Genomic DNA, 17,774 nt, shown 5'->3' with positions numbered 1-17,774 from the left:
TGTGTAATAGGTTTGGGGCTTGTGGTTACCATGAGGTTCATAACTTACATCCTAAGTAGCAGTCTACATTAATTTGAAGTCATTAATTTAAGTTCAAGCATTCTAAAAAAACAAAACCATTGGGACACCTGGGTGGCTCAGTTGGTTTAGCATCCAACTCTTGATCTTGGCTCAGATCTTGATCTCAGGGTTGTGAGTTCAAGCCCTACACAGGGCTCTACGCTGGGCATGGAACCTACTTTTTAAAAAAAATAGTAAATTAAGCAAATGATAAATTAAAAAAACATAAAAGAAAAAAATTTCCCCTTTCTTCCTTTTTACTCCCTTTTCCACGTTTTATGTATATATTGTGATATTTTATGTCTTTTTATTCATAATTATTCATAATTTTCTTCCAAATAGTTTTGGCTATTTCTTTTCCACTTCAAGAAGCCCATTAAACATTGTTAGTTCTGTGATGGTAAACTCCTTTATCTTTTGTCTGGGAAACTCTTTCTCTTTCTAAATCTGAATGGCAAACTTGCTGGGTAGAGTTTTCTTGGTTGTATGTTTTTTTCCTTTGACACCTTGAATGAATCATGCCACTTCCTTCTGGTGTGCAGACTTTTTGCTGAAATATCAGACGATAGCATTTTATGTGTTTCCTTGTAGCTAACTTTTTGTCTCTCTCTTGCTGTTTTTAAGATTCTCTCTTTATTATTACTCTTTGAAATTTTAATTATTGTGTGTCATGGTATGGACCTCCTTGAGTTCATTTTATTTGGAACTCTGTATTCGTCTTGGATGTCTATTTCTTTCCCTAGTTTAGGAAAATTTTCAGTTATTATTTCTTCAAAGATCCCTATATTACAAATGTTTCTTTGCTTGATGTTGTCCAAGAGAGTTTGTTATCTATCCTTTTCTTACTCCTTTCTTTTTGCTGTTTAGCTTCTGTGCTTTCCATTACCCCACCTTTTAGGTCATTGATATGTCTTTCTGCATCCTAAATTTTTTCATTCCCTCAAGTGTGTTTTTATTTCAATTATTCTATTCACCTCTGATTGGTTCTTTTTAGTATTTTTTATCTGTTTATTAAAGATTTTCCCGAGTTCTTCTACTCTTCTCCAGACCATTTATTTTAAATTCTTTACCAGGTATATATTCTCTCTATATATATATATCTCTATCTCTAGATCTTTAATTTTTAGTCCTTTTAGTTCTTTTTCTGAGGTTTTTCCTTGTTCTTTCTTTTGGAGCATATTCCTCTGCCTACCCATTTTGCTTGGCTGTGTTTGTTTCCATGAATCAGTCAAAACAGCCACATCTCTTAAACTCAAAAGAGTGATCTTGTGTTTGGTGACCCCTTTGTAGACTGTGTGAGCTTTGGTGACTTGCTGGCTAGCTGAAGCTATGGCTATATGTGCTATTACTCTTTTAAACTGTAGCTTCTTAAAGAAAGAAAAAAAATAACAAAATTAAAAGAAAAAAACTGAAAAGAACCAAAAATAAAAACAAGACATTTTTAATATAAAAATAAATGAATTTTTACTTTTAAAAAATATGACTTATTTTCTGTTGTCTAGCACCATAGGGTCTGGTATGGGCTTGAGGACTCTGGCCTCACTGAGATTATGTGCTCATTGTTAGCTAGACCCTACTTCAGTCTAGGCTCTTAAGGTGGTGGGGAGAGAATGTTTTAAACCCCAGCTTATTTTTCTTGCCCCAGTGCAACCCGGGGTTGGTGTGGATTTGTAGGTGTTGGACTTGCTGAGGTCACATTTTGCTATGACAACCCAACCCTCCCTTAGAGTGTCCAGATCCTGCTCAGGTCTGGGTTTTTAACATAACATAAACCATGTTGCTCTCCAGTCTCTTTGACATGGGGAACATTCTCACAGAGTTCTAGTGTTATCTTTTTTATATGCTGATTACTCCTTTAAATTGCAGCTTTTTTTTTTTTTTTCCTGTGCCTAAGGACAGAGGAATTTGTTCCCAGTCCTTCAGTACTATCCTTCCCCAGTGCATTTTCCCAGCATTGGAGGTGAGTTTCCCTTTATTACCATGTCTCCATCTCTCTTACTGTCCTCCTGCCTTTTTATCTTGGTTGTTCAGATGCTGTTCAGTCAGCACTCAGTTCTTCTTCAGGAGGAATTATTCTATTAATAGGTGTAATTTCTTGTTTTCCATGTGGGAGGTGAGTTCAGGGTCTTCCTTTATCACCACCTTGGACCAGAACTCCTTTAGATTTACTTTTCCTTTATGTTTCTTTTCTTTCCCATCTATGTATTAAGCATTTTATCCTCTTTCTAGTGTGCCTTCCTTTATTGTAGATTGAGAAGGTAAAAGCTACATTTCTTAAACTCTTCTGCTACTTGAACCCCAGGATCGATTTAGGTTCTGCCAGCTAGATGTCCTTATAGAAGATTTGGAAACTGGGATGTCTAGTCACTACATTTATGGGTATTAGTTAATAGGCACAGTCGTCCACCTGCCCACAGATACATTAAAGCCAGTTTCCTTCACTATAGGACACAGTCGAGATGGTAAATGCCTGGAGTTTATTTCCCATTTTCCTGAGTGTGATGGATGTAAAAGTTTCCTTGGAAGACCAATTCTTGGTCTTGTCCCAGGAGATACACCTTAGACACCACCTATCCTGCCTTTTATTGATTTTGGAATGAACTAATTCTCTACATTAAATACTTCTCTACTTAAAATACCTTCCATAGTCTCTATCATCTACAATGAAAACTTGTGCTATATAATTCAAAGACTGTAAAAATGTTTTCCTATATTTTTGAAACCTTAAATTTATTTAGTCCATTCAGGATCAATTTTGATTATTGTATGAGGGAGTAATCTAATTTTAGAAATATGATCAATTATCCTAACACCATTTCTTAAACAGTGTATTTTCTCCACTACTTTGTAAGTGACGTATTATTTGTCATATGCTAATTTCTCTTATGAAGAAGAGATATGATAAATTGAATGAATATTATTGTATTAGAATAAAAATTACTGTAGTATATAGTATATGTGTATTATTGCATCTGGATGAGAAACCTTTCAAGAAGGAAAAACTTTTTTTTTTTTTTTTACTGAGTTGCTTTCAAACTGTTTGTGTGGTTGTCCTAGTTTCAAGATATAGTTGACTGACAGGAATAAGATAAAGATGGAGAAGACCACGTGATGTCATATACTTCTGAACACAAAAGACTAAACCAAAAGAAGATACTAGGGAAAATGTCCACCACTCTTAGGCACCCTGATTAGAGCCACCCTTCTTCATGTTAATAAGGCCACTAAAAAATTTAAAAACACTAATGAAGAACAAATTTCCATGTAGCTGAGTTACTTTTGCCTTGGATTCAACATATTTGGGTTAGAGTGGTAAACTAAAAAATAATTTAAAAGTACATGGACTTGGGTTTTTTTTTTAAAGTCTGGGACACTATATTTTCCTTGTTTTCCCTCTAATGTGGATCAGGATTTTCAAATTTATATGTTGTCACATTTATTCTCTTTATAGCATTTCTTCAAAAAAGACAACAGAACTCATAGCCTATGTGCACTGGCCAGGATTGTAGCAATTATATCTTGCTTGAATTATCTCCCTCTCAGAGAGGACTAGAAGATACAGTTGAAAAAATCCTGGATGAAAAGTTCCCTAATCTGGGGAATGGAACAAGTGTTCTTGTCCTAGAAACAGAGGCTATCCTCTAAGATCATCAAGGATAGAAAGACCCCCAGGCACATGATTGTGAAATTCGCAAATTGTAAATTCAGAGAAGATGTTTTAAGGGTACTAAGGGGGAAGAGATTCCTTATGTACAGAGGGAGGACCATGAGAATAATTTCAAACCTGTCCACAGAAACCCAGCAAACCAGAAAGGGCTGTTAAAACATATTCAGGGCACTAAATGAGAAGAGCATGCAACCAAGAATACTTTATGTGGCAAGACTGATATTCAGAATGGATGGAGAGATAAAGAGCTTCCAAGACCAGCAAAGTCTAAAAGATTGTGTGACCACCAAGCTGGTACTACAAGAATTAGTAAGGGGGTTCTATAAAATAAGAAAGGCCCCAAGAATGATATAGAACAAAAATTTACAGAGACAATCTATAGAAACAAGGACTTCACAGGCAACCTGATGACAATAAAAACTTATCTTTCAATAATTACTCTCAACATGAATGGTCTACATGCTCCCATAATATGGCACAAGGTTGCAGACTGGATAAAAAGACCCACCATATGCTGACTACAAGAGATGCATTTTGAACCTAAAGAAACCCAGACTGAAAGTGAAGGGATGAACATCATTCATGCCAACAGGTCTCAAATGAAAGCTGGGGTAGCAATTCTCATACCAGATAAATTAGATTTTAAGCTAAACACTGTAGTCAGAGATACAGAAGGACACTACATCATTCTCAAAGGGTCTATCCACCAAGAAGATCTAACAATTGTAAATATTTATGCCTCCAACATGGGAGCAGCCAACTACATAAGACAACTGTTAATCAAAACAAAGTCATATTGATAAGAATATGTTAATTGTAGGGGATCTTAACAGGCCACTCTCAGCAACAGACAGATCATCTAAACACAAAAATAAACAAAGAAACAAGAGCTTTGAATGACACTTTGGACCAGATGGACCTCATAGATATATACAGAACATTCCACCATAAAACAACAGAATACTTACTCTTCTCGAGCCCACATGGAACTTTCTCCAGAATAGACCATATGCTGGGTCACAAATCAGGGTTCAACTGATACCAAAACATTGAGATTATTCCCTGCATATTCTTGGACCACAATGCTTTGAAACTGGAACTCAATCACAAGAAAAAGTTTGGAAGGAATTAAAACACTTGGAAGCTAATGACCATCCTGCTCAATAATGTTTGGATCAACCAGAAAATCAAAGAAAAGCTGAAACAATTCAATAAGAATGAAGACACATCAGTCCACAACCTATGGGATACAGCAAAGGCAGTGCTAAGGGGAAATACATTACCATCCAAGCCTCTCTCAAAAAAATTGAAAAATCCTGAATATACAAAATCTCTTTACACCTTAAAGAACTGGAGAATCAACAACAAATTAAGCCAACCCCATGCACAAGAAGGGAAGTAATTAAGGTTAGAGCAGAGATCAATGAGTTAGAAGCTAGAGATACAGTAGAACACATCAATGAAACTAGAAGCTGGTTCTTTGAAAGAATTAATAAGATCAGTAAACCATTGGCCAAACTAATCTAAAATAAAAGAGTACCCAAATCAATAAAATCATGATGAAAGGGGTAAGATCATGACTAACACCAAGAAAATAGAAAATTATTATCAGAAATTAATTATCGGAAATTATTATCAACAGCCATATGCCAATAAATTAAGCAACCTAGAAGAAATGGATGCATTCCTGGAAACCTATAAATGTCCAAGACTGAAAGAGGAAGAAATTGACAACCTGAATAGACCAATACCCAGTAACAAGATTGAAGCAGTGATCAAAAACCTTCCAAAAGGGGCACCTGGGTGGCTCAGAGGGTTAAGCCTCTGCCTTTAGCTCAGGTCATGGTCTTATGGTCCTGGGATCGAACCCCGCATTGGGCTCTCTGCTCAGCAGGGTGCCTGCTTCCCCCTCTCTCTCTGCCTGCCTCTCTGCCTACTTGTGATCTCTCTCTGTGTGTTAAATAAATAAAAATCTTTAAAAGAAAAAAACAACTCCCAAAAAACAAGAGTCCAGGACCTGATGGATTCCCTGGGGAATTCTACCAAACATTCAAAGAAGAAATAATACCTATTCTCCTGAAGCTGTTTCCAAAAAAAAGAAAAGAGAAGAAATAGAAGGAAAACTTCCAGATTCTTTCTAAGAAGCCAGCAGTACCTTCGTCTCTAAACTAGATAAAGACCCCATCAAAAAGGAGAATTTCAGACCAATATCCCTGATGAATATGGATGCCAAGGTTCTCAACAAGATCCTAACTAATAAGATCCAACATTAAAAAGATTATCCATCATGACCAGGTGAGATTTATCCCTGGGATGCAAGGGTGGTTCAACATTTGCAAATCAATCAATGTGATAGAACAAATCAATAAGAGAAGAGACAAGAATGGCATGGTCCTCTCAAATGATACAGAAAAAAATCATCTGACAAAATACAACATCCTTTCCTGATTAAAACTCTTCAAAGTATAGGGATAGATAGAACATTCCTCAACTTTATAAAATCCATCTATGAAAAACCCACAGTGAAGATCATTCTCAGTGGGAAAAAACTGAGAGCCTTTCCCACTGAGATCAAGAACATGACCAGGATGCCCACTCTCACCACTGTTGTTCAATATAGTACTAGAAGTCCTAGCAACAGCAATCAGACAACAAAAATAAATAAAAGGTATTCAAACTGGCAAAGAAGTCAAACTCTCTCTCTTCACAGATGACATGATACTTTATGTAGAAAACCCAAAAGATTCTACCTCCAAATTACTAGAACTCATACAGCAATTTGGTAATGTAGCAAGATACAAAACCAAGGCACAGAACCCGGTTGCTTTCTTATACACTAACAATGAAACTATAGAAAGGGAAATTAGATAATCGATAAATACATAACCAGAAACCACAAGACACCTCGGAATCAACCCAACCAAACAGGTAAAGAATCTATACTCAAGGAACTACAGAACACTCATGAAAGAAATTGAAGATGACACAAAAAGATGGAAAAACATTGCATGCTCATAGATCAGGAGAATAAATGTTAAATTGTCTCTGCTGCCCAATCAAAATACCAGTGGCATTTTCCAACATGCTAGAACAAAAAATCCTAAAATTTGTATGGAACGAGAAAAGATCCTGAATCGCCAAGGAAATGTTGAAAAACAAAACCAAAATGGAGGTATCACGTTGCCTGATTTCAAGCTTTATTACAAAGCTGTGATTACCAAGACAGCATGGTTCTGGCACAAAAACAGACATATAGACTAATGGAATGAGTAGGGAGCTCAGATATGGGACCCTCGTCTCTATGGTCAAGCAGGAAAAAATATCCAGTGGAAAAAAAGACTGTCTCTTCTATAAATGGTGCTGGGAAAATTGGACAGCTATGTATAGAAGAATGAAACTCAACCATTTTCTTACACCATACACAAAGATAAACTCTATATGGATGAAAGACCTCAATGTGAGACAGGAATCCATCAGAATCCTGGAGGAGAACATAGGCAGTAACCGCTTTGATATTGACCACACCAACTTTCAAGACATGTCTCCAAAGGCAAAAAAAAAAAAAAAAAAGCAAAAATGCACTTTTGCAATTTCCTCCAGATAAAAATCTTCTGCACAGCAAAGAAACAGTAGACAAAACAAAGAGGAAATCCACGGAATGGGAGAAGATATTCACAAATGACACTACAAACAGAGGTGATATCCAAGATTTATAAAGAACTTCTCAAACTCAACACCCCAAAAAACAGATAAACAAGTCAAAGAATGGGCAGAAAACATGATCAGACACTTCTCCAAAGAAGACATACAAATGGCTAGCAGACACATGAAAAAATATTCACCATCATTAGCCCTCAGGGAAATTCAAATCAAAACCACATTGAGATACTACCTTATACCAGTTAGAATGGCAACGATTAACAAGTCAGGAAACAACAAATGTTTGAGAGAATGTGGACGATTAACAAGTCAGGAAACAACAAATGTTTGAGAGAATGTGGAGAAAGGTGAGCCCTCTTACACTGTTGATTGGAGTGCAAGTTGATGCAATCACTTTGGAAAACAGTGTGGAGATTCCTCAAAAAATTAAAAATAGAGCTACCCTGTGACCCTGTAATTGCACTACTGGGTATTTACCCCAAAGTTACAGATGTAGTGATAAGAAGGGGCACATGCACCCCAATGTTCCTAGAAACAATGTCCAAAATAGCCAAACTGTGGGAAAAGCTGAGATGCCTTTCAGTAGAAGAATGGATAAAGAAAATGTGGTCCATATATACAATTGAATATTAATTACTCAGCTATCAGAAAAGATGAATACCCAACTTTTGCATCAATATGGACACGACTGGAGGAAATTATACTGAGTAAAATAAGTCAAGCGGAGAAAGTCAATTATCATATGGTTTCACTTACTTGTGGAACGTAAGGAATAACAAGAAGGACATTAGGAGAAGGAAAGGAAACGTGAATTGGGGGAAATCAGAGGCAGAGACTGTGAGAGACTGTGGACTCTGAGAAACAAACTGAGGGTTCTAGAGGGGAGGGTGGTGGTAGACATGAGAGACTGTGGACTAGAGGGGTAATCCACAGAGACTGTGGACTCTGAGAAACAAACTGAGGGTTCTAGAGGGTAGGGGGGTGGGGGGGATGGGTGATCCTGGTGGTGGGTATTAAGGAGGACATGTATTGCATGGAGTACAGGTGATGTATATAAACAATAAATATTGGAACACTGTATCAAAAAATAATGATGTATTTTATGGTGACTAACATAACACAATAAAAAATATTAAAAAAAATTCTCCCTCTCTTTTTTTGTTACTGAAAAGGGAGATCAAGTTCAATCCGAAGCTCTTGGAAAGGGTAGAAAAGGCTTCTAATTACAATGTTCCTTGGTTTGTTGTTGTATTCTTTTATTAACTTGTCTATTTTAGTACCAACACCAAAGTGCTTAAATTTCTTATAACATTATAAAATGTGTTAATATCCAGTAGACAAAACCTCTTTCATTGTTCTTATTAAAATTCTTTTCTTGGTTCCTTCATGTCCATTTCCTCTACTAGGTAATCTTTAGAATCATCTTTTCAAATTTCATAAAATATAATTTGAGATTTTGATTGACATTTATTTGCATCTACAAATCAAATTTTTGGAGAATTGCCATCCTTATAATTTTAAGTCTTTCCTTTCAAATAAGGTATGTCTCTATTTAATATTTTCTTCAGGTTTTTTGAGAAAGTTGTATCCTCTTTTGTAAGGATCTTACACATTTCTCATCAGGTCTGTTCCTAAATATTTTGTTTCTGAGTGTCAGATTTTGCACTGCATTTTCTATGTGGCTGTTGTTAACCTATGATAAAGTGGATGTTTGTTTGTTTGTTTGTTTAATTTTAAGTAGGCTCCAGGTCCAACATGGGGCCTGAAGCCATGACCCTGAGATCAAGAATTGCATGTTCCACTGAGGAAGCCAGTCACACACCCCAAAGTTGCTGGGTTTTATATGTTGATTTTGTATTTTAACATCTATCTAAACTATTTGAATAGTTCTAATGATTTTTTATGTTTTCTTGGAGTTTTTTATACACAATCATTCTATTTCAAAGTAATGGCAGTTTTATCTCTTCTTTTCCAATAATTATGCCCAGTTTATGTGTCTTATTGCATTATCTAGTACCTCTAGAATCATGTTGGAAGGTAGCAGAAATAATCCTGTCTTCTCTTGTTCTTACCTTAAAAGAAAATGCTTCTAAGTCATTACCATTGACTGTTTTTGCAATAGATTTCTATTAGCTATATGGTATCAATTTTTAAAATTCTATTTACTACTATTACCATTTTGGTGATCATTAGTGCTGATTTATTTTCATGTTTCTTTAGTAAGAAATATGTGTACATGAATTTTTATAAAGAATCTGATTTCTACTGGAAAGATATATGGCTTTTTTTCTTCAGTTTCTTAATAAAATGATGTTTATTGAAATTTTATAAGGAAAACTCAGGGTTACATTCCTAGAACTAACTGTACCTGCTTACAACTGATCATTTTGCATAGTGGCTTGGTTTAGTTTTATGGATGTAGGGTTCTCTTAAATGTCTCTTAGAACACAGCCTCAGGGACCTTTGGGACTGGAGTAAGTTTTCACATTTGTGTCATCAGAATTCTAGAAGGAGAGGGGAAAGAGAGGAGAGTTAAATAAAATACTTGAAGACATAATGACTGAAACCTTCCCAAATTTTGGCAAATTTGATTCAAGAAGGTAAATGAACTCTAGACATAATAAATCCCAAAACATCGACACCAAGACATATCACAGTTACATTTCTGAAACATAGGCTTGAAATCAGCCCAAAGACACATTACCCAAAGTGAGCTAACACTTAGGATGGCTATTGCTCATCAGAAATCATATAAGTCAGAAGTAAGTAGCGTAATACTTCGCAAGTTTTGAAAGAAAGTAACTGCCAACCCAAAATCTTACCCAGTGAAAATACCTACAAGAATGAAGAAAAATCAAGACATTCTCAGAGGAAAAAAAAACTAAAAGACTCTCCTAAATGAGTGGTTAAACAAAGTTCTCTAAACAGAAAGGAAATAATAAAAGAAGCAATCTTAGAAGATCAGAAGGAGAAGAAGAATACAATAGACAAAAATATGAATAAGTGCAATAGGGTTTCCTTTGGCTCTTGAACCTTTTAAATCATGTTTGAGGGTTGAATCAAAAATTTTAACTGACTGATGTAGTTCTAAATGTACATACAGGAAATATTTTAGATGATTATTTAATAATAGGGAAGGATAATGGGATGTAAAGTGGGGTCACATTGTTATATTTCACTTGAACTAGTGAAATGATCCCACCAGTAGACTATGAAGATATAAATAGATAGATAGAGAAATATAATCTATTACCCAGAAAAAAAAGTAAATAAAGCTATACACAGATATATTCAAGAATATGATCAATAAATCAAAGTGGAATTTTTTTTTAAATGTTGAACTAGCCCATGGAATGGAGGGAAAATAAAAACAAATACAAAAGCAAAAAAGTAAAACAGCAGACTTAAACCCTAACTTATCAATAATTACATTAAATTTAAATGGTTTAAATACATCAATTAAGAAATTGTCAGAGTGGGTTTAAAAGCATAATCCAGCAATACACTGTCTGTAATAAACTAACTTCAAATATCATAATATAGGCAAGTTGAAAGTAAAAGGATAGAAAGATATATCATGAAAACAATAATCCAAGGAAAAGAAGAGTGGATAAATTAATATCTGATAAAAATAAACATCAGCATGAGACAGGAATCCATCAGAATCCTAGAGGAGAACATGGGCAGCACCCTCTTTGATATCAGCCACAGCAACTTCTTTCAAGATATGTCTCCAAAGGCGAAGGAAACAAAAGCGAAAATAAACTTCATTAAAATCAAAAGCTTCTGCACAGCAAAGGAAACAGTCAAAAAAACAAAGAGGCAACCCACGGAATGGGAGAAGATATTTGCAAATGACAATACAGACAAAAGGTTGATATCCAGGATCTATAATGAACTCCTCAAACTCAACACACACAAAACAGACAATCATATCAAAAAATGGGCAGAAGATATGAACAGACACTTCTCCAATAAAGACATACAAATGGCTATCAGACACATGAAAAAATGTTCATCATCACTAGCCATCAGGGAGATTCAAATTAAACCACATTGAGATATCACCTTACACCAGTTAGAATGGCCAAAATTAACAAGACAGGAAACAACATGTGTTGGAGGGGATGTGGAGAAAGGGCAACCCTCTTCCACTGTTGGTGGGAATGCAAGTTGGTGCAGCCTCTTTGGAGAACAGTGTGGAGATTCCTCAAGAAATTAAAGATAGAACTTCCCTATGACCCTGCAATTGTACTCCTGGGTATTATAGAGATGTCGTGAAAAGAAGGGCCATCTGTACCCCAATGTTTATAGCAGCAATGGCCACGATCACCAAACTATGGAAAGAACCAAGATGCCCTTCAATGGACGAATGGATAAGGAAGATGTGGTCCATATACACTATGGAGTATTATGCCTCCATCAGAAAGGATGAATACCCAACATTTGTAGCAACATGGACGGGACTGGAAGAGATTATGCTGAGTGAAATAAGTCAAGCAGAGAGAGTCAATTATCATATGGTTTCACTTATTTGTGGAGTATAACAAATAACATGGAGGACTTGGGGAGTTAGAGAGGAGAAGGGAGTTGGGGTAAATTGGAAGGGGAGGTGAATCATGAGAGACTATGGACTCCTGAAAAACAATCTGAGGGGGTTGAAGTGGTGGGGGCTGGGACATTGGGGCACCAGGTGGTGGGTATTATAGAGGGCATGGATTGCATGGAGCACTGGGTGTGGTGAAAAAATAATGAATACTCTTATGCTGAAAATAAATTAATTAATTGGGGCGCCTGGGTGGCTCAGTGGGTTAAGCCGCTGCCTTCGGCTCAGGTCATGATCTCAGAGTCCTGGGATCGAGTCCCGCATCGGGCTCTCTGCTCAGCGGAGAGCCTGTTTCCCTCTCTCTCTCTCTGCCTGCCTCTCCATCTACTTGTGATTTCTCTCTGTCAAATAAATAAATAAAAAATCTTTAAAAAAAAATAATTAATTAATTAATTAATTTTAAAAAAACAGGGCAAGTAAAATTGCCAGAGATAGAAAAGGACATAGTATAATTATTTAAAAAATCATTCAGCAAGAAACCAGCAATCCTAAATCTGTATGCACCAAATATAGCCAAAATAATGAACCAAAACTTGATATAAAGGAGAAATAGATAAATCTATAATTCTATCTGGAGACTTCAAAACCCTCTCTCAGCAACTGACAGAACATCTACACAGAAAATGAGCAAGAATAAAATAGAATTCAATAGCATTATCAACCAACAGGACCTAATTGATATTTATGGAACACTCCATCCAATAACAGCAGAATATATATTCTTTTCAAGTTCCTATAAAACATAAACCAAGATATACCATATCCTGGCCACAATACAAATCTCAACATCAACAGATTTAAAATTGGAAACACACAGAGGGTATTCTCTGCCACATGGAATTAAATTTGAAGTAAAAAAACAGAAAGATAATAGTAAACTCTCCAAATAGTGGGAAACTAAATAGCATACTCCTAAATAATCCATGGATCAGAGAAGACATTCAAGAGAAATCTAAAACTACACAGAACTGAATGAAAATGAAATAAGACATATCAATAGTTATGATACACAGAGCGATACTGAGAGGAAAACTTAAAGCACTAAATGCACACATTAGAAAACAGGACAAGTCTCAAATCAATAATTTAATTTCCTACCTAAAGAAACTTAAAAGGGGGGGGAGCAAATTAAGGCAAAATGAGAAGAAAAGAAATAATATATAAGTAGAAATCAATGAAACTGAGAGCAGAAAAGCAAAAGAAAATAAATGAAGTAAAAGCCTAGTTCTTTGAGAATAATAAAATTTATAAACTTTAGCCAGACTGCCAAAGGGAAAAAAACAGAAATGACATAAATTAACATCCCCAATGAAATAGGGGATATCACTACAGACTCTGCAAGCATCAAAGGATAATAATGGAATACTATAAACAAGTTATACAAATTTGATAACTTTGAGTCTTGTTCCTCAAAAATTAAAAACTACCACTATATAGATATAGATACAGATATATATAAAATAGACAATTCATATACCATACAACTTACCCAAAGTATACAGTTCAGCGGCTTTCAATATATTCATAGAATTGTACATTCATTGCCAAAATAAGTTTTTGTATATTTTATCCCCAATACACCCCCTATCTTCGTCATCACTACACCATCTGCCAATCCCACCTAGCCCTAGGAAACTACTAATCTACTTTCTGTATCTATAGAGTTGCCTATTCTAGAATTACATATAAATGGAATGACACAAATGTAGTCCTTTGTGACTGGCTTCTTCCACTTAGCATGATGTTTTCAATGTTCATCAGTATTTCATTTCTTTTTATTGCTAAACAATACTTCATCCATACATGAGTTATGAATATTTGGGTTGTTCTATCTTTTGGATATTAATAATTCTGCAATAAATATTCACACACATGTTTGGTGTAGACATATGTTTTTTATTTATTTTGGATATATACTTGAGAGTAGAATTTGCCAGATCATATGGTAATTCTGTATTTGACTGAGGGATTGCCAAACTGTTTTCCAAAGCAACTGCACCATTTTACATTCTCCTCAGCAGTGCATGAAGGTTCCAATTTCTCTAACACTTGTTATCTTTTTTCTTATAGCCATCCTAGTGAGTGTGAAGTAGAATTAGCCATTCCATGATGGCTAACTATGCTGAGCATTTTTCATGTATTTATTGTGTATACCTTGTTTAAAGAATTATCTATTCAGTTACTTTTCCTATTTTTAATTTGGTTATTTGCTTTTTAATTGTCATATTATAATACTTCTTTATAGAATCTAGATACTAGAGTCTTATCAGATATATGATTTGCAAGTATTATTTCCTATTTTGTGGGTTATTTTTTCATTTGCTTGATAATGTCTTTTGAAACAAGTTTTTAGTTTTCATGAAGTCCTATCTATTTTTATTTGGTTGCTTGTGATTTTGGTGTCATATCTAAGAAAGCATGGCCTAATCCAAGGTCACAGGTATTTATACCTATGATTTCTCTTAAGAGTTTTATAGTTGTAGTTTTTACATTTAAGACTTTGGTCTACTTCTGGTTAATTTTTGTATGTGGTGTGAGGCAGTGGTCCAACTTATTCTTTTGCATGTGGCTATCCAGTTGTCCAAGCAACATTTGTTGACTCTTCCCTTATTGAATTGTCTCAGCACTCTTGGTGAAAATCAATTGACTTACAGATTATTTGGAAATATACTTAACTCCCAAGTAGTGAAAGTAGACATTTGTAGATCAATCATAGATTTTCTAGTTATATTTTTGTTATTAATTTTAATTCCATTGTCATAAGAAAACAAATTTTGTATGATTTCAATCCTTTGAAACTTGTTGCAGCTTGCTTTGTGGCCCAGCATGTAGTCAATTTTTATAAATGTTCCCTGGGAAATTTAAAAGAATATCTATTCCATACATAGATGGTAGGTAGAATGCCCATACATATTCATATTTCTTATAACTTCACTGACTATTTCATCTGTTTTTTAAGATCAGTCATTTGAAGATAGGTCATAACCACCCATTGTGATCGTGGACTTATCCAATTGTTATAGTTCTGTAAATTTTTGCATATTTTGAATCCACACATTGAGAGTCTATAAATTTAGAATTGTTATATATTGATTATGAGTTAAACACTTTATTATTATAAAGTGATCCTCTTTATCTCCAATAGTAATTTCCTAAAGTCTGTTTTGTCTGTTTTTATTAATCCAACTATATCAGCTTTCTTTTAATTAAGGTTTTCTTTTATCTTTATTTTTTATCCTTATGTTTTACACATATCTTTTATAAATGTAAAACATTTATAAATGAGTTTTAGTTTTTATTCAGTCTGAAAATCTTTTCATGCAAGATTTAGTCTATTTGACTTTAGTATAATTACTGATATGTTTGGGTTGGATTTACCATACCGGTTCTTTTTCCTTTTTCCATTCTATTTCTCCTTTTCTGCCTTTAAAAAATAGATTGAGTGTTTTTATGATTTCTTTTCCATTATTATCTTGGAAATCATGCACCCCTACATTGTAATGATAACACTAAAAATTACCACATGCATCCTTAAGTTATAAATATCTAATATTATTTGGTATTATTTGGTATACTCTACATAGGCAATACCAACAAGGTCATTAGAACTATCTTTAGCTACATTTATATGCCCTCCCTGAATTTTATACTGTTATTGTCATGCATTTTTTTAAAGTTGGCTCCATGCCCGTGTGGAGCCCAACATGGTGCTTGAACTCACAATCCTGAGATCAAGGCTTGAGCTGAGATCAGGTCAAACACTTAACAGACTGACCCACACAGGCAGCCCTGTTGTCATGCATTTTAATGTTCTATATATCTTTAAACCTAAAAACACATTCTTTTTTTCAGTCAGTGTTTATTTGTATTCACCTTCATCATTTCTTTTTTTTCTTTTTCTTTTTTCTTTTTTTTACCTGCATTATTTTCATAGCACTTCATTCATTTATCTCTGTGCTTCCATCCAGGATCATCTTCTTTCTGCTTGAAGAACACCTTAACCGTCACATCTCCTGGTGACACCTTCTCCATTTTTATTTGTGTGAAAATGTCTTCTTTTCACTCTTGAAAGATACTTTTGCTAGATAGAATTATAGGTTAGCACTTCTTCTCTTTCATACCTTGATACCATTTCAAGGTCTTCTGATTTCAGTTGTTTCTATTAAGTGACTGACAAGCTGTCAGTCTAATTTTGGTTTGACAATGGTATTTTTTCCATCTGATAGCTTGTGTATTTTTATTTGTTTTTAGTTTTTAATGTTTTTATTATATGCTTATGTATGGATTTCTCTTTTTCTGGTTCGGAGTTTGCAGGGCATCTTAAATCTGTGACTCAGTTATGGTATGGGTTTTAGTTCTTTAGTTCTTGGTGGGGAAAAAAAAATCCCAATTTTTTTTTTTTTTTTGTCTCATTGAGCCTACCAAACAGTTACTTTAAGCTCTGTGTAATTCTAATTTCAAGCCAGGCACCATACCACATGTTTTATAGACATTGTCTCACAACAACCCTGATGGATTATTTTTTATGGAAGAAAGTTGAGGTCACACCCACTGTTTCTAAATAATAAAGCCAATGACCAAACAGCCAAGTCTTCCAAACCTCAAAATTCATGCTCTTAACCATCTCATTATAAGACTATGAAGTCCCAAATATCTGACTAACCCAGAGTTCAAAACTTTTAAGGTTTATCTCCTACCAAAGCAAAATTTCTGTCCATGTAATTGGTTCCCCAGAAAACTCCATCATAATAGTCATCCTGAATTTTTCTTTTGCATATATCTATTTTTTAAGCATCTATCACACTGTACTAGCCTCTAAAATTTCATAGTAGGTAAGGCAGATATGTTTTCTGTCTCATAGAACTTTGATTTTTGTGGGAGATAACAAATATGTAAACAAATATTTAAGATCATATCAGGCAGTGATGAAGTCAATAAGAAAATAAAACAGTGTGGCATAATAAACTGGGATATTGAATGTTGAATTTAGCCAAGTGGTCAGGGTAGAACTTCAGAGATGACATTCAAGCTGCAATCTGAATAAGAAGAGTATTCTAGGCAGAAGAAAGAATAAGTATAAAGACCCACATTTGAAAGATGCTCAGTGTATTTAATGCAGAGAAAAAAATGGGTTTTGTCTGGAGCTTCACAAATAAAGAGCAGACTGGTAGAACATGAGATAGAAAAGTTAGCAGGGTTGGAAATCTGGACACCATTTAAGATAAAAAGCAATGGTAGCAACTTTCACTTTGAGTTATAAGGGAATAACTGTGATCAGATTTACCCTTCCACACCAAGCCACTGGAAAAAATATATGAAATGACTGTTTTCAGACACTGGGGAACAAGCAGCACAGAACCGTGCTCCATGTAAGAAAGAAAATAAAGTGACTATGATCATCCTAGCTCTTTGCCTGAAAACACATTCCAGACCACAAGGAAGTAAAGCAATCCCAAGCTGAGTGCATGGTCTCATTGAGTTGAGGAAATAAATAGGAGTTTAGGGAGACTGAGGAGACTGGAAGCAACAGGGCAGAGTTTCAAAAAGAAGAGAGCTATTCAGTAAAAGAATTCCAGGAATCTCCATAGGAATCCTCTCTTAGAAAATGCATTTTTTTAACAACCCCCCCCCCCACACACACACACATACTTGATACTTGTATGCACTAAAATTTGAGAATCACTACTCTAGAGACCTAAGAAACCAGAATACAGAAGAAACAGTTGTAATATCCTCAGGGGAACAGGCTACATTTCTTATTACTGTCTGAGGTGGTTATGA

This window comes from Mustela lutreola, chromosome 2, assembly GCF_030435805.1.
Source record: "Mustela lutreola isolate mMusLut2 chromosome 2, mMusLut2.pri, whole genome shotgun sequence".
Classification (NCBI taxonomy): domain Eukaryota; kingdom Metazoa; phylum Chordata; class Mammalia; order Carnivora; family Mustelidae; genus Mustela; species Mustela lutreola.
The sequence above is the reverse complement of the archived record's forward strand: the minus strand, read 5'-3'. Positions refer to the sequence as shown.